Source organism: Salmo trutta, chromosome 17 (genome assembly GCF_901001165.1).
Source record: "Salmo trutta chromosome 17, fSalTru1.1, whole genome shotgun sequence".
NCBI lineage: Eukaryota > Metazoa > Chordata > Actinopteri > Salmoniformes > Salmonidae > Salmo > Salmo trutta.
This window is the reverse complement of record NC_042973.1, coordinates 58635782-58650168: the sequence shown is the minus strand read 5'-3', so window position 1 is coordinate 58650168 and position 14387 is coordinate 58635782. Positions and strand designations below refer to the sequence as shown.

The following is a 14387-nucleotide window of genomic DNA, read 5'->3' as shown; positions in this document are numbered from 1 at the left end:
TCTGGGAAAAATTAACAAACCTGTTCCACTCTGCTGTCCCCTGTTGATTTCCAGTTTTTAAGTACAGTATTTAAGACGAGAACAGTATCATCCAACCATCGGGTAACTTGTTTCATGCGCATCAAAGGTGAGGGTGAATTTCAGATGTTCACTGCTTGTATTGATGAAGGAGTGGAATCGATGAAGTTCCTCTGCTGTCCCCTGGAATAGAAGGAACACGTCATCAATGAAGACTTTTACAGGGCCTGATGAGGTGCTAGAATGGATGGTTAGGGCTGACAATCACATTCTTCTCTAACAACCCCACATACAGATTGGCATAATTAGATGCTATTTTTTTAAACTACAATGACCATAATGCACTGCATGCCTACTTGTCTTGTCTGTGTTTCTTTTACACCTGCTATGTAAAAGAGACAGAATAATGCACAATGGTCAATGCTATCTGGGATCCTTGGGACATCCCTACCCTAAACCCTAACCTTAACCCCTACCTTAACCATTTTAAACGTCAACTTCAACGGGCTAGGGACGTCCCAAGGATGTATCTCTACCTGAAAATACATGATCTAAGTGATTGATAGTTGGTATTCAGCAGTCATAAAGCCTAATTGACTTTAATGAACAACTAAAATAGTGATTTTGTCAGACAGCATAGACAGCAGCTCTACACTTTATTGACTGACTGATCCATTCATCCTTCCATCCCTCCTCAGCCTTCCTCTCCTCTGAAGACCCAGTGAGGATGGAGCTCAGTCAGAGAGCTGTTGAGGGACTGGTTAGGAAGAACACTTCTACAGCCAGAGAGGTGAGAGGTCACACATGGTTTAGATGGTAAATATTTATGTCCCCTTAGTGGTTCATCACGTCAGCAAAAGGGAATATGTTCCATCTATGTTTATTTACATTAGTACTAATTGTCCACTGATATAGGTGTAATTTATCACCCCTTTTGGCTGTATGAAAGTTAATTTCCCCTCAGAAACACATTTGTTCTTTGATATTATGAAGATCATTTGTGTCAAATTTACTTTTCCCCTCATTCACCCCATCTCTTTACATTGCTGATGCATATTTGGTGGCCTGACTGCGTCCAGAATATGTCAAAGGCCCATCCTGGTAGATCTGAACCTAATGCAGCTTGGAGGGATCGGATGACAGAAGTCACATTTAGGTGCCAGGTGTGACTGAGGCCATAGATGCTCCATATCCATTACTTTAAGTGTTTTACATAATATGACTAAATGTGTTTATTTCTTTGTTGCAGGGACAGTCAAGAAATGGAACAGCAAAGGCCACAGAACATGACATAAGCAGAGCTGTTTGATAATTTTGTTTGTTTTTAATAGTTGAATCTATTGATGTATAGTTGATTTTTTTAAAAGAGTGAGATGAAACGTACATACCATACATTTTGAAAGTGTAAGATATACTGAATTTATACTGTTTTTCATACTAAGATGGACCAAGATGTGTTGCTTTTGCACATACGTTAATTGGTTTTGAAAGAGTCTGTTGATTGGTCAGGCATTGGGTTCATTTGTTTTGCAATATGTTCAAATCAAATCAAGCTTTATTTATATTTATTTATAGATTAACTGAAAGACTAATAAACATTCTAAGGAAAATCCGTTGATTAAAATACTAAGAATTGGATGCAACATCCAACCCAAAATATAAGTTTGTTTAACTCCATTGTTTGTTGTTATGTTCCCCAGCAAGAAAACCAGAAATGTCACTTAAAAAGAAGAGGGAACTAACAAAGAGTCACTGACAACAACCACAACTAAACAGGTGGGGTTTTAGGAGGGGTTCTGATAGACACTATGGGGGTGTCCACTAAAAGTTGACTAGTAACAACAACTGGGACCTAAAAGACACCCACCATGAGACCCACTAAATCTGCCCAAGAAGAGACAAACAAAAGAAAAACACACCAAACTTAAAGACAGGAAGCAAACCAAAAAGGTGGAGCAACTAAAGGTGTTGACTCTCCACATGTATCAAGACAACTGGAGCAATGGGCCAGACACTCTTAAATAGAACCTGGACCAGCTCAGGTGAAACACCTTCCCACTAACGAGATGGACAAGCCAGCACAGGTGTAACACATACTGACTAACGAGGTGACACCAATCAGTGCGTCCTACGTGCTAACGAGCTAGACGTACTAACGAGCTAGACGTGCTAACGAGCTAGACGTGCTAACAAGCTAAATGTGCTAACGAGCTAGACGTGCTAAAGTCCAACCTCAAAATATAAATGGAAAAACCAAACCCTTCAAGAGAACATATATATCCTATATTTTTGTTGGACTAGTTTGCTCACCACCAACAGAAAACAACTTCCATTTCACATTATAATCAATTACAATGCTTCACCTTCTACAATATAAACATGGTGTCTACTGGCTGTCAACAATTAAAAACAATCTAAATAATAGAAGAAAAAAAACACGTATTTCTAAATAATAATATACAATCGTATATTTTCTCCTTTTTCTTTCTATAGAATCCACTAGCTTCTAGAACTCTCATCTTCCTAAAACTCACTAGCTTCTAGAACTCTCGTCTTCCTAAAACTCACTAGCTTCTAGAACTCTCGTCTTCCTAAAACTCACTAGCTTCTAGAACTCTCCTCCCCTTGGAACGAGCCCAAACAAAAATCATCTCCAATACGGAAAAACGTGTAGTCAAAATAAATTGTGATCCATGGCAATGCACTGGCTAAATGCTAAACACAAAACTTTTTGACTGCCCACCCTTGAGACAATCAGCAACCAAGTTGTCCTCACCACGGACATGTCTGATTTGAAGAGGAAACTCCTGCAATATCCGTAGTAACTTTCCACCTCACTGCGGAGCTTCTCTCTCTTTTCAGGGTTCACTAGATAGGCATGTTGTTGGATCGGGGCCCAGTCCCCAATGTCATGCTCTAGTACATTTGGGTTGGCACATCTGAGAATGTACCCAGACATTCTAAAAGCAGGGCAACAATGTCAATATAATTGTACCAAAAAATTGTCAGTTGGTTGCATGAATAATTTTCAATACTAAATGTTACATGAAATATTTGATTGCATGTCTTATTTTCAACGGCTTTTCAATGACATTTTGCTAGGTGGGATAGCCCCAATGTCAAAACACAGTTTTAACGTGTCTAAATCAATAACCAATATGTAGAAACAGTTTGTGATATATTGAAAACCTAAACATAAAATGTACTATCTACACAAACATCTGCCACAATAATCATATTACTTGTCTTTTTTAAAACAAGCTCCTTATTAACTGCACAAACAGCAAAAAACGCTGTTTTGACAAGTAGCAATAAATCACTGATATCAATTAGGGGGGACATTAGGTTGCACTTCCTGTTAAAACTAACAGCTCAAAAACCACACAGAATCTGGGAATAATGTGTACATCACTGGTTAGAGGACAATTTGTAGAAAACAGCTAGTTACATTTTGAAGTGATGCATTTTGATTCAAGCGGGTCACCAACGTGGTAAGTGTAAGACGACTCTATTTTTGTTAGTCACTTTTTGTTAAACCTTATAAATAGTAACTCTTCCATTTCAGAGCCTGGATTTCCCCCACTGAGGATAATATCCATATCATGTTGAAATCAATAGAACAGGGGACAAACGTTTAGGGTTCTACATTGTGACATCATACTCCTACTACAATGTTAAAACATTCTACATTGTGACATTAATTCATTGATATCATGAAACAACTCCTTCATGTATGTTTTTTCTGATGTTTGATCAGAGATCTTTTACTAGAGTATCTCTTGTCACATTGATCACAGCTATAAGATTTCTCTCCTGTGTGTGTTCTCTGGTGTATAGTCAGACTGCTAGAAGTAACAAAACTCTTCCCACATTGATCACAGCTATAAGGCTTCTCTCCTGTGTGCGTTCTCTGGTGTGATATCAGGCTGAATGACTGACTAAAAGTCTTCCCACATTGTTTACAGTTATATATGGTTTCTCTCCTGTGTGTGTTCTCTGGTGTTTAGTCAGACTGCTAGATGTAACATACCTCTTCCCACATTGATCACAGCTATAAGGTTTCTCTCCTGTGTGTGTTCTCTGGTGTGATTCTAAACATCCTGAAGAAACAAAACTCTTTCCACAGTCACAGCAGCTTAAAAGTTTCTCTCCTGTGTGTGTTCTCTGGTGTTTAGTCAGACTGCTACATGTAAGATATCTCTTCCCACATTGATCACAGCTATAAGGTTTCTCTCCTGTGTGGATTCTCTGATGAATTGTAATGCCTGCTGAGGAGGTGAATCTCTTCCCACAGTCAGAGCAGCAATGAGATTTTTTCCCTGTGGGTCTCTGCTGGTGTTTCTTGAGGAGTTCTGAGCTGGAGAGTCTCTTCTCTGCCTTGTCAGTATCATGATGTTGTTGAAGCTCCCCAGAGGATCCAAGATAGTCACGTCTCTTTCCTGTGTGCACAGAGTCAGACAGATGGTTAAAGGCCCACAACAGCGGACATCCACTGCAAAAGGTGATACCAACAGCGTAGCCATGTTGTACAACAATTGACGTCTGTAATGAATGTTAAAATTATTTGACAATTGTCTTAAGACAGTCAAGTGAGAAAGTTCTATTTTGTCTTGTTTTCACATTAGTAGTAACATCGATCGATGATTGTGGGGTAGAAATAAGTTAATAAAGTTGTTGAAATCCTAAGCACTGTGCCAGACGACTTTTGGTCTCCAATATACAGTGAGGGAAAAAAGTATTTGATCCCCTGCTGATTTTGTACGTTTGCCCACTGACAAAGAAATGATCAGTCTATAATTTTAATGGTAGGTTTATTTGAACAGTGAGAGACAGAATAAGAACAAAAAAATCCAGAAAAACACATGTCAAAAATTTTATAAAATGATTTGCATTTTAATGAGGGAAATAAGTATTTGACCCCTCTGCAAAACATTACTTAGTACTTGGTGGCAAAACCCTTGTTGGCAATCACAGAGGTCAGACGTTTCTTGTAGTTGGCCACCAGGTTTGCAGACATCTCAGGAGGGATTTTGTCCCACTCCTCTTTGCAGATCTTCTCCAAGTCATTAAGGTTTCGAGGCTGACGTTTGGCAACTCGAACCTTCAGCTCCCTCCACAGATTTTCAATGGGATTAAGGTCTGGAGACTGGCTAGGCCACTCCAGGACCTTAATGTGCTTCTTCTTGAGCCACTTCTTTGTTGCCTTGGCCATGTGTTTTGGGTCATTGCCACCCATCCACGACCCATTTTCAATGCCCTGGCTGAGGGAAGGAGGTTCTCACCCAAGATTTGATGGTACATGGTCCATGTACATGGTCCATGGTCCATCATCCCTTTGATGCAGTGAAGTTATCCTGTCCCCTTAGCAGAAAAACACCCCCAAAGCATAATGTTTCCACCTCCATGTTTGACAGTGGGGATAGTGTTCTTGGGGTCATAGGCAGCATTCCTCCTCCTCCAAACATGGCGAGTTGAGTTGATGCCAAAGAGCTACATTTTGGTCTCATCTGACCACAACACTTTCACCAGTTGTCCTCTGAATCATTCAGATGTTCATTGGAAAACTTCAGACGGGCATGTATATGTGCTATCTTGAGCAGGGGGACCTTGCGGGCACTGCAGGATTTCAGTCCTTCACGGCGTAGTGTGTTACCAATTGTTTTCTTGGTGACTATGGTCCCAGCTGCCTTGAGATCATTGACAAGATCCTCCCGTGTAGTTCTGGGCTGATTCCTCACCGTTCTCATGATCATTGCAACTCCACGAGGTGAGATCTTGCATGGAGCCCCAGGCCGAGGAAGATTGACAGTTCTTTTGTGTTTCTTCCATTTGTGAATAATAGCATCAACTGTTGTCACCTTCTCTCCAAGCTGCTTTGCGATGGTCTTGTAGCCCATTCCAGCCTTGTGTAGGTCTACAATCTTGTCCCTTACATCCTTGGAGAGCTCTTTGGTCTTGGCCATGGTGGAGAGTTTGGAATCTGATTGATTGATTGCTTCTGTGGAAAGGTGTCTTTAATACAGGTAACAAACTGAGATTAGGAGCACTGCCTTTAAGAGTGTGCCCATAACTTCACCTAATAACAACATAGACCTACTGTAGGACCCATAACTTCACCTAACAACAACATAGACCTACTGTAGGACCCATAACTTCACCTAATAACAACATAGACCTACTGTAGGACCCATAACTTCACCTAACAACAACATAGACCTACTGTAGGACCCATAACTTCACCTAACAACATAGACCTACTGTAGGACCCATAACGTCACCTAACAACAACATAGACCTACTGTAGGACCCATAACGTCACCTAACAACAACATAGACCTACTGTAGGACCCATAACTTCACCTAACAATAACATAGACCTACTGTAGGACCCATAACTTCACCTAACAACATAGACCAACTGTAGAACCCATAACTTCACCTAACAACAACATAGACCTACTGTAGGACCCATAACTTCACCTAACAATAACATAGACCTACTGTAGGACCCATAACTTCACCTAACAACATAGACCTACTGTAGGACCCATAACTTCACCTAACAACATAGACCTACTGTAGAACCCATAACTTCACCTAACAATAACATAGACCTACTGTAGGACCCATAACTTCACCTAACAACATAGACCTACTGTAGGACCCACAATAACACAGAACTTGTTTTTTAATAATTAAGGAAAAAAGAAGGCCAATTTTATTGCTTCTTTAATCAGCACAACAGTTTTAAACATAATTGCAAAAGGGTTTTCTAATGATTAATTAGCCTTTTAAAATGATAAACTTGGATTAGCTAACACAACGTGCCATTGGAACACAGGAGTGATGGTTGCTGATAATGGGCCTCTGTACGCCAATGTAGATATTCCATAAAAAATCAGCCGTTTCCAGCTACAATAGTCATTTAAAAGTTAAAGTCGTAAATTTACATAAACTGAGTTTAAATGTATTTGGCTAAAGTGTTTCACAATTCTTGACATTTAATCCTCAAAAAAATTCCCTGTCTTAGGTCAGTTAGGATCACCACTTTATTTTAAGAATGTGAAATGTCAGAATAATAGCAGAGAGAATGATTTATTTCAGCTTTAATTTCTTTCATCACATTCCCAGTTGAGTCAGAAGTTTACAAACACACAATTAGTATTTGGTAGCATTGCCTTTAAATTGTTTAACTTGGGTCAAACGTTTCGTGCAGCCTTCCACAAGCTTCCCAAAATAAGTTGGGTGAATTTTGGCCCATTCCTCCTGACATAGCTTGTGGAACTGAGTTAGGTTTGTATGCCTCCTTGCTCATACACACTTTTTCAGTTCTGCCCACAAATGTTCTATATCATGTAGATGTATATAATTAACAGACTAGGTCCATACTGCTCCTACATGGTGTAACAATACATCATGTAGATGTATATAATGAACAGAATAGGTCTATACTGCTCCTACATGGTGTAACAATACATCATGTAGATGTATATAATGAACAGACTAGGTCTATACTGCTCCTACATGGTGTAACAATACATCATGTAGATGTATATAATGAACAGACTAGGTATATACTGCTCCTACATGGTGTAACAATACATCATGTAGATGTATATAATGAACAGACTAGGTCTATACTGCTCCTACATGGTGTAACAATACATCATGTAGATGTATATATTGAACAGACTAGGTCTATACTGCTGCTACATGGTGTAACAACACAGTGCATTTGGAAAGTATTCAAACCCCTTCACTTTTTCCACATTGTTACGTTACAGCCTTATTCTAAAATGGATAAAAAATTTAAATACTCAATCAATGCATACCCCATAATGACATCACAATACCCCATAATGACAAACCAAAAAACGGTTTTAGATTTTTTTGGCTAATTTATTAAAATAAACTGAAGTATTCAGACCGTTTACTACGTACTTTGTTGAAACACCTTTGGCAGCGATTACAGCTTCCAGTCTTCTGGAGTATGATGCTACAAGCTTGGCACACCTGTATTTGGGGAGTTTCTCCCATTCTTCTCTGCAGATCCTCTCAAGCTTTGTCAGGTTGGATGGGGAGCGACGCTGCACAGCTATTTTCAGGTCTCCGATCGGGTTCAAGTCCGGGCTCTGGCTGGGCCACTCAAGGTTATTCAGAGACTTGTCCCGAAGCAACTCTGGTATTGTTGGCTGTGGGCTTAAGGTCATTGTCCTTTTTGTAGGTGAACCTTCACCCCAGTCTGAGGTCCTGAGCTCTCTGTAGCAGGTTTTCATCAAGGATCTCTCTGCACTCTGTTCATCTTTCCCTTGATCCTGTCTAGTCTCCCAGTCCCTGCCGCTGAAAAACATCCCCACAGCATGATGCTGCCACCACCACGCTTTACGCCAGGCGAGCCGCTTGGCATTCAGGCCAAAGAGTTCAATCTGGGTTTCATCAGACCAGAGAATCTTGTTTCTCATGGTCTGAGAGTCTTTAAGTGCCTTTTGGTAAACTCCAAGCAGGCTGTCATGTGCCTTTTACTGAGGAGTGGCCTCCGTCTGGCCACTCTACCATAAAGGCCTGATTGTTGGAGTGCTGCAGAGATGATTGTCCTTCTGGAAGGTTCTCCCATCTCCACAGAGGAACTCTGGAACTTTGTCAGAGTGAACATCGGGTTCTTGGTCACCTCCCTGACCAAGGTCCTTCTCCCCCGATTGCTCAGTTTGGCCGTGCGGCCAGCTCTAGGAAGAGTCTTGGTGGTTCCAAACTTCTTCCATTTAAGAATGATGGCGGCCACTGTGTTTTTGGGGACCTTCAAATCTGCAGATATTTTTTGGTACCTTTCCCCAGATCTGTGCATCGACACTATCCTGTCTCAGAGCTCTATGGACAATTTCTTCAACCTTATGGCTTGGAATTTGCTCTGACATGCATTGCCAACTGTGGGACCTTATATGGACAGGTATAATCATAAACAATATGATTTAATGTGGCACAAAACAAAAACACACATTTTCAGTCAAAAATATAAGTCAGAATACAGCCTTTTTATTCTCTCATGTGATTTCAGGTTCTCTGACTGGGAAAATGTCCTTCCACACAGAGAGAGAGCATTGACTGGACTTTTATCGTGTGTGTACTCTTATGCTCCTTCAGGCTCCCTAACCAGGTAAAACCCTTTCGAAACTGGGAACATTGGAAAGGCTTTTCTCCTCTCTATCCCCTCATGAGCTTTTAGGTCCGCCATTCGAGAAAATCAATTTTTACACTGGGAGCAGAAAATGCTTTTCTCCAGTGTGTATTCTCTCATGCCTCTTCAGGTTAGCTAACACAGCAAAACTCTTTCCACACTGGGAGCATTGGAAAGGCTTTTCTCCCGTGTGTGTCCTCTCATGCAGTTTCAGGTTCCCTAACCAGCGAAAACTCTTTTCACAGTGGGAGCAGTGGTGTTGTCTCGCTGTTTTGGGCGTCTCTGGGTCTGGTTCCCCTGAAGGACTCTTCCCGCTGTCAGAGTGAGAGTCTGGTATCTCTCCTGCCAAAAGACAAACAGAGGATCTCGTTAAACAGAGACCTGAATGAAACCTCCACATGATAAAACTGTCTTCCTATGAGGTTTAATCTAGACTAGATCCCTCAAAAAGAGCAGAACTGGTCATCACAGAGTGGCTGTAGTGCTTTGTAGGCTGGGTAAATCCATTTGAATTCAATACATTTTTGACAGCATCCCTTTTGACTTAAAAAAAGCTTTCCTTACATGTTTGCCTACGGAAGAAGTGGTAAAAAATTGACTTTTTCTAACTGAATGAAAAAACATTCATGAGATATACAGTACCAGTCAAAAGTTGGGACACACCTACTCATTCCAGGGGTTTTCTTTATTTTTACTATTTTCTACATTGTAGAATAACAGTGAAGACATGAAAACCATGAAATAACACATATGGAATCATGTAGTAACCAAAAAAGTGGCAAACAAATCAAAATATATTTTAGATTCTTCAAAGTAGCCACCCTTTGCCAGCTTTGCACACTCTTGGCAGTGTCTCAAGCAGCTTCACCTGGAATGCTTTTCCAACAGTCTTGAAGGAGTTCCCACATATGCTGAGCACTTGTTGGCTGCTTTACCTTCACTCTGCGGTCCAACTCATCCCAAACCGTCGCAATTGGGCCGGCAGCGTAGCCTAGTGGTTAGAGTAACCGAAAGGTTGCAAGTTCAAATCCCCGAGCTGACAAGGTATAAATCTGTTGTTCTGCCCCTGAACAAGGCAGTTAACCCACTGTTCCTAGGCCGTCATTGAAAATAAGAATTTGTTCGTAACTGACTTGCCTAGTTAAATAAAGGTAAAAATAAAGAATAAAATAAATATAAATTGGGTTGAGGCCGGGTCATCTGATGCAGCACTCCATCACTCTCCTTTTTGGTCAAATAGCCCTTACACAGCCTGGAGGTGTGTTGGGTCATTGTCCTGCTGAAAAACAAATGATAGTCCCACTAAGCGCAAACCAGATGGGATGGCGTATCGCTTCAGAATGCTGTGGTAGCCAGACAGGTGTGTGCCTTTCCAAATCATGTCCAATCAATTGAATTTACCACAGGTGGACTCCAATCAAGTTGTATAAACATCTCAACAATGATCAATGGAAACAGTATGCACCTGAGATCAATTTCAAGTCTCATAGCAAAGGGTCTGAATACTTATGTACATAAGGTATCTGTTTTTTCTTATTAATAAATGTGACATGTTTTCTACTTATTTCCTATTTCTATTATATTTACTATTTCCTATTTTCCTATTTGAGCTTTTTCATTATGAGGTATTGTGTGTACAGTCGTGGCCAAAGGTTTTGAGAATGACACAAATATACATTTTCACAAAGTCTGCTGCCTCAGATTGTATGATGGTAATTTGCATATACTCCAGAATGTTATGAAGAGTGAGCAGATGAATTGCAATTAATTGCAAAGTCCCTCTTTGCCATGCAAATTAACTGAATCCCAAAAAAACATTTCCACTGCATTTCAGCCCTGCCACAAAAGGACCAGCTGACATCATGTCAGTGATTCTCTCGTTAACCTCTTACATCTAGATGTGCCGCTAGAGGAATGCCTCGCCAATATCCAATGATAGAGCGTGGCGCGAATTACAAACACCTCAGAAATCCCAAAACGTCCATTTTTCAAACCTATGACTATTTTACACCATTTTAAAGACAAGACTCTCCTTTATCTAACCACATCATCCGATTTCAAAAAGGCTTTACAACGAAAGCAAAACATTAGATTATGTCAGGAGAGTACCCAGCCAGAAATAATCAGACACCCATTTTTCAAGTTAGCATATCATGTCACAAAAACCAAAACCACAGCTAAACGCAGCACTAACCTTTGATGATCTTCATCAGATGACACTCCTAGGACATTATGTTATACAATACATGCATGTTTTGTTCAATCAAGTTCATATTTATATCAAAAACCAGCTTTTTACATTAGCATGTGACGTTCAGAACTAGCATACCCACCGAAAACTTCCGGTGAATTTACTAAATTACTCACGATAAACATTCACAAAAAAACATAACAATTATTTTAAGAATTATAGATACAGAACTCCTTTATGCAATCGCGGTGTCCGATTTTAAATAGCTTTTCGGTGAAAGCACATTTTGCAATATTCTGAGTAGATAGCCCAGCCATCATGGCTAGCTATTTTGACACCCACCAAGTTTGGCACTCACCAAACTCAGATTTACTATAAGAAAAATTGGATTACCTTTGCTGTTCTTCGTCAGAATGCACTCACAGGACTTCTACTTCAACACCCAATGTAGTTTTGGTTCCAAATAATCCATAGTTATATCCAAATAGCTGCATTTTGTTCTTGCGTTCAAGACACTATCCGAAGGGTGACGCGCCGGCGCATATCGTGACAAAAAAATTCAAAATATTCCATTACCGTACTTCGAAGCATGTGAAACGCTGTTTAAAATCAATTTTTATGCGATTTTTCTCGTAAAATAGCGATAATATTCCGACCGGGAGACCTTGTTTTCGTTCAAACACTGAAAATAGAAAACGGAGTCTTCACATGCACGCGCGCACCCGTGTCATTGTTCTCAGAACGACCACTTTCCAAAAGCCCTACTGTTTTTCGCCCAGGGACTGCAGCGAAAAAGTTCTGAGTTCTGTTATACTCACAGACACCATTCAAACAGTTTTAGAAACTTTAGGGTGTTTTCTATCCAAATCAAATAATTATATGCATATTCTAGTTTCTGGGCAGGAGTAATAACAAGATTAAATCGGGTACATTTTTTTATCCGGCCGTGAAAATACTGCCCCCTATCCTAAACAGGTTAACACAGGTGTGAGTGTTGACAAGGACAAGGCTGGAGATCACTCTGTCATGCTGATTGAGTTCGAATAACAGACTGGAAGCTTCAAAAGGAGGGTGGTGCTTGGAATCATTGTTCTTCCTTTGTCATCCATGGTTACCTGCTGTCATCATTGCTTTACACAAAAAAGGGCTTCACAGGCAAGGATATTGCTGCCAGTAAGGTTGCACCTAAATCAACCATTTATCAGATCATCAAGAACTTCAAGGAGAGCGGTTCAATTGTTGTGAAGAAGGCTTCAGGGCACGCAAGAAAGTCCAGCAAGCGCCAGGACCGTCTCCTAAAGTTGATTCAGCTGCGGGATCGGGGCACCACCAGTACAGAGCTTGCTCAGGAATGGCAGCAGGCAGGTGTGAGTGCATCTGCACGCACAGTGAAGTGAAGACTTTTGGAGGATGGCCTGGTGTCAAGAAGGGCAGCAAAGAAGCCACTTCTCTCCAGGAAAAACATCAGGGACAGACTGATATTCTGCAAAAGGTACAGGGGTTGGACTGCTGAGGACTGGGGTTAAGTCATTTTCTCTGATGAATCCCCTTTCCGATTGTTTGGGGCATCTGGAAAAAAGCTTGTCCGGAGAAGACAAGGTGAGCGCTACCATCAGTCCTGTGTCATGCCAACAGTAAAGCATCCGGAGACCATTCATGTGTGGGGTTGCTTCTCAGCCAAGGGAGTGGGCTCACTCACAATTATGCCTAAGAACACAGCCATGAATGAAGAATGGTACCAACACATCCTCCGAGAGCAACTTCCCCCAACCATCCAGGAACAGTTTGGTGACGAACAATGCCTTTTCCAGCATGATGGGGCACCTTGCCATAACGCAAAAGTGATAACCAAGTGGCTCGGGGAACAAAACATCAATATTTTGGGTCCATGGCCAGGAAACTCCCCAGACCTTAATCCCATTGAGAACTTGTGGTCAATCCTCAAGAGGCGGGTGGACAAACAAAACCCCACAAATTCTGACAAACTCCAAGCATTGATTATGCATGAATGGGCTGCCATCAGTCAGGATGTGGCCCAGAAGTTAATTGACAGCATGCCAGGGCGGATTGCAAAGGTCTTGAAAAAGAAGGGTCAACACTGGAAATATTGAAATATTGACTCTTTGCATCAACTTCATGTAATTGTCAATACAAGTCTTTGACACTTATGAAATGCTTGTAATTGTACGTCAGTATTCCATAGTAACATCTGACAAAAATATCTAAAAGACACTGAAGCAGCAAACTTTGTGGAAATTAATATTTGTGTCACTCAAAACTTTTGGCCACGACTGTAGATTGATATTTAATCCATAGTAGAATAAGGCTGTAACGTAACAAAATGTGGAAAGACTTTAGTGACATAAATAAGGAGTTAAAGACGTGCACGTTCTATTTTGTATATATCTCAGATACATTTTATCTCTCAGATTCAGGACAGACACTTCAGAACAAACTTCCTTTAGATGTTCTGGGGGAAACAATGTTACTATGGTTACTGTTGTTCCATGTTGTGAATGTTATCCAATGTGTTACTATGGTTACTGTTGTTCCATGTTGTGAATGTTACGCAATGTGTTACTATGGTTACTGTTGTTCCATGTTGTGAATGTTACGCAATGTGTTACTATGGGTTACAGCAGTATGGCCTAATCATTTTTTTACATGAATTAACTTTTGAATATTTTTTGTTGATATTTCAAGGTATCTTACAACTCAAAATCAGAACGCCAAATTATCCTTGGTATAACCTTAAAACAGTACTATACTGGGGAAGCCCTTCATGTTGGAGGGTGTTTCTACAGTACTATACTGGGGAAGCCCTTCATGTTGGAGGGTGTTTCTACAGTACTATACTGGGGAAGCCCTTCATGTTGGAGGGTGTTTCTACAGTACTATACTGGGGAAGCCCTTCATGTTAGAGGGTGTTTCTACAGTACTATACTGGGGAAGCCCTTCATGTTGGAGGGTGTTTTGCCTTTGACACTTCAGCAACTAGTTCCAGTG

The 14387-nt window shown here is 40.6% G+C and overlaps 1 pseudogene; it reads right to left on the bottom strand.

The window, feature by feature from the left end:
- The window catches only part of LOC115151397 (zinc finger protein 420-like), a 49032-nt pseudogene extending 43686 nt beyond the window's left edge, over positions 1–5346 (bottom strand).
- Between the last annotated feature and the right edge of the window lie 9041 nt (positions 5347–14387).